The sequence below is a fragment of the Orycteropus afer genome, unplaced genomic scaffold, assembly GCF_000298275.1.
Source record: "Orycteropus afer afer isolate SDZICR_OR568_19922 unplaced genomic scaffold, OryAfe1.0 scaffold00265, whole genome shotgun sequence".
Lineage (NCBI taxonomy): Eukaryota > Metazoa > Chordata > Mammalia > Tubulidentata > Orycteropodidae > Orycteropus > Orycteropus afer.
This window is the reverse complement of record NW_006921852.1, coordinates 3,223,839-3,232,201: the sequence shown is the minus strand read 5'-3', so window position 1 is coordinate 3,232,201 and position 8,363 is coordinate 3,223,839.

Below are 8,363 nucleotides of genomic sequence, written 5' to 3'. Positions count from 1 at the left end.
GTTAATGGATTAAATGCACCACTCAAGAGACAGAGAGTTGCAGATTGGATAAGAAAACAAAACCCATCAATATGCTGCCTACAAGAGACACACCTTACAGACAAAGCAAAAATAGACTAAAAATCAAAGGTTGGGAAAAGATATATCAAGCAAATGGCAACTGTAAAAGAGCAGGAGAGGCAATATTAATTTCTGATCAAATTGACTTTAAGACAAAAACCACCATACAAGACAAGGAAGGACATTAAAAAATGACTAAAGGATCTATTGAACAAGAAGATATAACCATACTAAATATCTATGGACTCAATGAAAGAGCCCCAAAATACATAAATCAGACTTTAAAAGAGTGGAAAAGTCAAATAGATGACTCCACAGTCATAGTGGGAGACTTTAATACACCACTTTCAATGAAAGATAGAGTAACTTGAAAGAAACTCAACAAAGATGCAGAAGAGCTAAACAATACAATCCGCAAACATTTATCTTCTTGACCCTGCTCTCACAAAGACCATGCCAATTCAAATTTTAATTTCTACTCATGCCAGAGCCAATCTTTAAGTTTTTATCTTTTAAATCTTTAAGGGCTTTAGTTTTTCTCCTCTAAATACTTTAAAATTCTATACTTTCAGAAACAAAAAAAATGCCAGATTTTCTTTTGAAGTTTATAGTTATCTCGAATGCCTTTTGAAATTTTTCATGAGGTCAGTTTCTTTCCTAATTCAGTAGTCTCTAAGTTGTTCTTAATGTGTCATATATTTTTATAACTAAGATAGGGTCATATTTCTTAGGCAGAGTCCCTGAATGAAAATTAATGCCTTTATATGAGTTCTACTGATAATTCAACTAGCTATTGTCTAAAGAGAGTAGAAAAATATGTTACAGATTTAAATTGTATATATCAATCGCCTGATTATCTTTCAAAGAAAGACCAGTAAAGTTTATTTATTGTTCTAAGATATAGGTGATTCATGGATATAATGTATTATCATATGAGTACGCAGATTTGATTAAATTTTCCAAAAGGTTTTACAGGAACATTAAATGTTATAATAATTAGAGTCAGTGTATCTTTAACATTAAATCAGCAATCATCTCATTACAGCACATTTGAGGTAATTTAGGAGCTAAGCAATTTCTACTATGCCTACTATATTTCCTTCCCTTTTTATTCAATTCAAGGAAGCTTTCAGAATACAGGTCAATTGTTATGTTGGTAATAAAAGGACAGCTTTGAATCTACCAAATAATCAATTATTGTTAAAAGGTAAATATTCCATAAATATTAGCACTTTAATTATAAGAAAATTATATATAAATCAGCTCTTCAATGTTCAAGAAATTCCATGTATCCTGAAATTACACTTAAGAACTATAATTTAGACTACAAATTTAACTTAATGGAAACAATCTCAAAAGCAAATCTATATATCTATATCTATATCCATATCCATATCTATCTATCTGATTTGTTTAGATCGATAGATGTCCCACCTTGACTCCTAACCTTCACTCAGATCTCCCTCCTAGCTAATCTTCAAGTAGACTTCTCAAAGACAAAGGATTATTGCAATAGTATTCTAACTGGCTTTCCAAACTAATCCAGTTCCTATACCATTATTTGAGTTACTCTTTAAAACTTCAAATCTAGAAAAACTATATTTATTCGTTCATTCAATAATTTTTATAGAAAAATTATTCTATTCTAGACAGTATTCTAAATATGAAAGGTGTAAACTAAACCAAGCCCACTGCCATCGAGTCAATTGCAACTCATCACAACCCCCATCGGGTTTCCTAGGCAATAAATCTTTAGGAAAGCAGATTGCCCAACTTTCCTTTTGTGGAGTGTTTGGTGGGTTTGAAGCACCAGCCTTCAGGTTAGCAGTCAAATGCGTTAGGCACTATGCCACCAGAGCTCCTAATGGAATGTATGTTGTTGTTGTTGTTGTTATGTGTTGTGGAGTTGGACCCGACTCAGCAATCACTCCTTGGGTTTTTGAGGTGGTATAACTATAGCAGTAGATAGCCCAACCTTCCTTCTGAGGAGGGGCTGGTGGGTTTGAACCACCAGCATTCTGGTTAGCATTCAAGTGCTTTAGACACAACAACAGTGAAAACTAAATCCCTGTTCTCATGACATTTAAAATCTGATGGAGGAGAGTGGTGCAAAATACTTATAATTAATTAATTAATTAATTAATTAACTATAATTAATTGTATATTAGAAAGTGATAACTGCTATGGAGAAAAATAACAAGTAATTTCTTTATACCTCTAAAGTGGCAGAAGGTATTTTAATAATAATCCAATCACCAAAAGTAATAATAGAAAAGATTGTGAAATTCAGCTATAAGAAAAATGGTATCTTCCAAATGAGAAAACACACACACACACACACACACACAAAGAACTATAAAACTATAAACACTAAAACACAATCAAGTAAAACTTTAAATACTTGCAAGATACATATATAACCTCTCTTATAAAAAGTGAAATTGAAATTTACAACTACACAAAAAGCCATTTTATTTTTCACCTAGTATCATAGTGCCAAAGGCACTTGACTGCTAACCAGGAGGCTGGTGACTCTAACCCACCAGGCACTCCTCAGAGGAAGGTTGGGCAATCTACTTCTGTAGTGATACCACCTCAGAAACCCAAGGAGGGGTCGCTATGAGTCAGGGACGACTCGACGGTGCATAACAACAACAACAACCAATTGGCAAATATTCAAAAGTTTTATAACAAACTCAGTTGTAAAGGCTAGGAGGAACAGATAGCTTCATGGATTGCTATAGGAATGTCATATGGAAAGCATTAGAAGGAATTCAAGCAGCCTTTCAGGAACAAAGACTAGCCCTCACCTAACAGTCAGCAAGGAAATAAAGACATCAGTTCTACAACCACATAGAACTAATTGTAGCCAACAACATGAATGAACTGGATAGTGGATTCATCCTAAGAGCCTCCAAAAAGCAACACAGCCTTGATGGCATGCTAATTTCGGGCTTTGAGATTTTAAACAGAGGACCCAACTGAACCACATTCTACCCAGATTTCTGATATACAGCACTGTGAGATGTTAAATGTATGTTGTGTGCAGCCACTAAATTTATGGTAATTTGTTACAGCAGCACTAGAAAACTGATTCATATTTTGTGACAGAATCAAGAGGAGACTGAGGGGAAGATGGGACTTTCACTCCAGCCTGCTTCTAACAAGGCCCTGACCCCATAATGTCAGTGTAAGTCAAGTAGGCTTCTACCCTAACCTAGTGTTAATGAGGCATATTTCCCTCTCCTTGGCAATAAAAAAGTAGTAAGGCCATTTTCTTAGTTATCTTGTTGTTGCTGTTCTTGTTATGTGCCACCAAGTCAGACCAGACTCATAACAACCCCCCCTTGGGTTTCCGAGGCAGTGTCAGATGGAAGTAGATTGCCCAGCCTTCGTTCCAAGGAGTGGCTGGTGGGTTTGAACTGCCAGCCTTCTGGTTAGCAGTCAAGTGCCTTAGACACTACTGCTGCTATAACAGAAATATCACAAGTGGGTGGCTTTAACAAACAGATTTTTTATTCCCTCCCAACAGTTTAGGAGGCTAGGAGTCAGGATTCACAGTGTTGGCTATAGGGGAAAGCTCTCTTACTCTACCGACTCTTTGTCTCTTCTGAGCTTCTGCTTCTGGGCAATCTTCATGTGGCTTGGCACCTATCTTCCTCCAGCTCTGCTTCTTTTGCTTGCATGTCTAATCTCTTATATCTCCAAAGTGATTGACCTAAGACACACTATACTAGTCTCATTAACATAACAAAGGCAACTCATTCCCAAAGGCAATTATAACCACATGCATGGAGGTTAGGATGACAACATATATTTTTTGGGAACACAATTCAATCCACAGCAGCCCCTCTTCCCCTCCTCATCACAATGGTATCAGCATAGGTCTAGTGGTCAGTCTGAAAAACCATCTCTACCCAGAAATAACAAGGCACCTTTTTTCCTTCTAGGGTATCTAAAGAGGCTCTGGTAGCATACATAGTTGCTAAGACACTTGATTGCTAACCAGAAGGCTGGCAGTTCAAACCCACCAGGCACTCCTCAGAGGGAAGGTTGGGCAATCTACTTCCATAGTGATACCATCTGGGAAACCCAAGGAGGGGTTGCTGAGAGTCAAGTCTGACTCAAAGGCACATAATAACAACAACAAAGAGGCAAAGTGGGGAACAAAGACCTTGACCCCTATCCAGAGATTGTACTCTCATTTCTCCATTGGCCCAGTATCACATGAGGTCTGCTAAAGTAGAAGATTTAAATAAGATCCAGAATCTCCTAATACCCAAAATGTCCAGGGTATAATAAAAAAATTCTACCTCACAACAAAAACCAGGAAAATCTCAACTTGAGTAATAAAAAGCAATTAATAGATGCTAACACTGGCATTGCATCCATGTTGGAATTATCTGACAAGGAATTTCAATCAGCCATCATGAAAATGTTTCAATGAGTAATTACCAAAACATTCAAGTAAATTAAAAAATAGAACATTTCAGCCAAAAAAAAAAAGAACAAAAAGAGAGAAGATATAAAGAAGAACCAAAAGGAAATTTTGGAACTGAAAGATATAATAACCGTAATTAAATAACTCAGTGGATGGGCTCAATAGTAAAATGAAAGAGCAGATGAACACATCAGTATGCTTCAAAATAAAATAGATATCACCCAATTGAAGAAGAGAGACAACAGATTTAAAAAAAAAGAAAAAGTCAGGCACTTTTAGCACTACAAAAAAAGGTCTAAACATTGTATCCTTGGTGACCTGAAAAGAGGGCAGATTTAAGAATTTGAGTGAACAGCCCCATCAGGGTAAACTCAAAGAAATCCTCATCAAAATATATCACAATCAAACTTCAGAAAACTAAGGACAAAGAAAAAGACTTGAAAGCAGTGAGACTTAATCTATGGAAGAAAAACAATTAAAGTAACAGTAGAATTCTTATGAGAAAGTGTGGAGGTCAAAATGCACATTTTCAAGTTCTATAAGAAATCACCTATTCACTAAGAATTCTATATCAACTGAAATTATCTTTTAAGAATAAAAGGCAAATAAAGACATTCTCAAGCAAAGAAAACCTAAGAAAATGTTTTGCTAGACTATCTATACTGAAAACAATTTGTGTGTGTGTGTGATTTGGGTGAAAATTTACACAGCAAATTCACTTTCTGAAAATTTTTTTTTTAAATTTTAAATGGAAATTCTTGAAAAGAAAGAAATGGCTAATAGAAATTCTTGAAAAGAGAAAATGATCAAAGAAATAATCTTGGAACATGAGAAAGGAATACCAATACACAGAACAAAATATGGAAAAATACAATAGACTTTCCTTGTCTTCCTGAGTTTTCTTAATTATGTTTGATGGCAAAAACAAAAGCTTTGATATTGTCTGATATGGAGTTCAATGTAAGAAGAAATACATAAGATAAGTGTATTAAAAATAAAAGAGGATAAAGGAACTTAAAGGGTAACAAGATTTGTATACTTTATTCAATTGATAAAATGTCAACATCAGTAGACATTGTTATGAATTGTTCTGTATCTTGATGACAATAGTGGTTAGAAAATCTACACTTGTGGTAAAAAGACATAGAACTATACACACATTGTACTAATGTTGATTTCCCAGTTGTGATAGTCTTCTGTAGTTACACTAGATACAACATTGAAGAAAACTGGGTGAAGGGTACATGAGACTTTTCAATTTCACAACCTCCTATAAATATATTATTATTTAAAACAAACAATTATAATGCAAATGTAAAAATATGCTTTAACAGCTGTTTCAATTTCCTAATGCACATAACTTGTGCATATGTGAGATCATTTTCTCCTTCAGATTATTTACTTTTTAATGTGCTATGCACAAATGGAAATCTGCTTCCTGTTTTTTTTGTACTAAGCAGAATTGAAGTAGGTGGTTTTAGATTGCCATAAGTAGTTAAATATGTGATTATTGTTAAAAATTTGGCTTTCAATACTTAATATTTAGCAAGTGTCACCATTTAAAACATTAATAAAGAATATTATTTTTGTTAACTCTTTATTCAAAAGAGTGTTATATCTGATTTACTTTAGTTGTAAACTAGTTTAGTTTTTTGGTATTTTTTTAAAAAAAGAATTCTGAAATAAATTTTATAGTGAATACATAGAAAACATATTTAAGCCGTATTAGAGATTTAGCAGCCTTCTGCCTTCAGAGATTTTTAAGCCAGTCTGTCCAATTTTACTCCCAACCAGTTTCCCATCAATCACATCTTATTTCTTGGTGATATTTCAAAGCATGATGTGGAACCATTTAGACCAAAATAATTTTTTGTAATCTTGCTGATCACCATCTCTTAGGTAAAGATCTCAGCAAGAAAGGTCTGGGGTTGAAAAAAAAAAAAAAAAAACTATTAGTAACAAAAGAACCAGGATGAATAAATTCCATCTATTAATTGTCAGTAGGAGCTCATTTAAAATGAAGTCTCATCAGTAATCACCACGCTAATTCCCTCTAGCACCTTAGTGCTTGAAAAACTAGGTACAGCAGTTTGAATTAGGGATTCTGGTGCTCTGAACAGCTCACTGAGTCAGAGTGCACCAAACTCAGAGTAGAATTAGAAAGGAGAAAGGTACAGGGGAAAAAAAATAATAATAATCACAAGATCAGAAGATCTATCCAGTGGAATGCTGACAGGCAGCCAAGAAAGGCCATCAGAGACTTCCCTGAGGGAGTGATCAGCAGATGAGAATGGCAATCTGAGACCTCCCTGAGTTAAGGAAGAAGGCACATGACAACAGCATACCAGCGAACACACCAACATACCAGTGATCACTCCAAGGATCTACCTTCAGCACCTGATTTTATTGGTAACTTAGGTTGGCTAGGTGCAAATGGGCACATCCAGCACCACTGAAATTCAAGCAGAGAGTCTATTGGTGCTGCAGGAGGGCAGGCCCGGGGAGGTGCCCCCACAGCGGGTCACCAAGTAGGCTTGGGTCATCTTAGTGGCACTGAAAGGGCTGCACTTGGCTTTATCAGTAATATTGGGACCACAGATTACTTGCAGGTACTCTCCCAACTCATGTGCCACTGAAACTGAGCAGGGTTTTGGCACCTAGGGTGGATGGACCCACAGAGGAACTCCCAAGGTGAATCATGATCTGGGCCAGTTAGGCTGGTACTGCAGGTGGGTGAGACCAGAGAGAGAAACCCCTACGGCAGATCGTGGAGCTGGGAAATGGTCTTGGGTCGGGTTTTTGGTGCCGAAGGGCCTCGGGAGCAGGGATTTCGCATGTGTCTGAGCCTGGCGGAAAGTGGTGACCCCCTAACAACTGGATCTTTGCTGGAATTGAGCTGCAGGCCTGTTAATAACAGTATGATGTCATCAGTAGCAGCCTGCTCAAAGCCCTAGAAATCGCCCCTAGGAACAGTGAGTTTTCCTTCTTCCACTCCCACCTTCTCTGCCAATAACTTCACTCATTCAGTAGAAGAAACCACATTCAGCCAACATAAAACCTCCCAGTTCAAACTCTAAATCCTCTTTATGACAAACAGAAACCCATATCCACATTCACACAGTGACTCCACCATAACAAAGAAAACTACAGAACAACCCAGTATACCTGAATTAATAACTAAAAAAAAATAAACTACACCAGCTTCACCTTTTCAAAATATTAAACCATAAAACCAAGACAAAACAAATCAATACATAACCAACAGTTAAAGACAACCTCAAAATGTCTAGGAAAAAACAGGCAACCTCAAATCAAACAAAAATAAACAGGACAAGGCATTAGAAGCAAAACCACAAACAACAGTCTCATTAAACATGGAGAAAGAGGAGACAACAGAATTATATGATAAGAAATTTAGAAGATATGCTTATAGAGCTTTACAAGAGCCTAAGGAAACCCCAAACAGAAACAAGGAGAACACAGACAGTTTCCTGGAAGAACTCAGGAAAATTATTCAAGAACAAGATAATAAGATTAATGCACAATCAGAATTCATACAAAAAACAGCAGTTAGAAATCCAGAAGATGAATACCAAAATGACAGAATTACACAACACAGTACAAGCACAAAAGAGTAGGTTAGAACTGGCTGAAGAATAAATATCCCAGTTAGAAGACAAATCCCTGGAAACCAGCCTGTATGAAGAAAAATCAGAATAAAGATTTAAGAGAAATGAAGAGAACCTAAGAATTATATGGGATGACATGAAAAGAAACCATGTAAGACTCATTGGAATTCCAGAAGAAACACAGATGATTGTCACTCCACCTCTAGGGATTGCTGTACATGTTCTCATTGCCA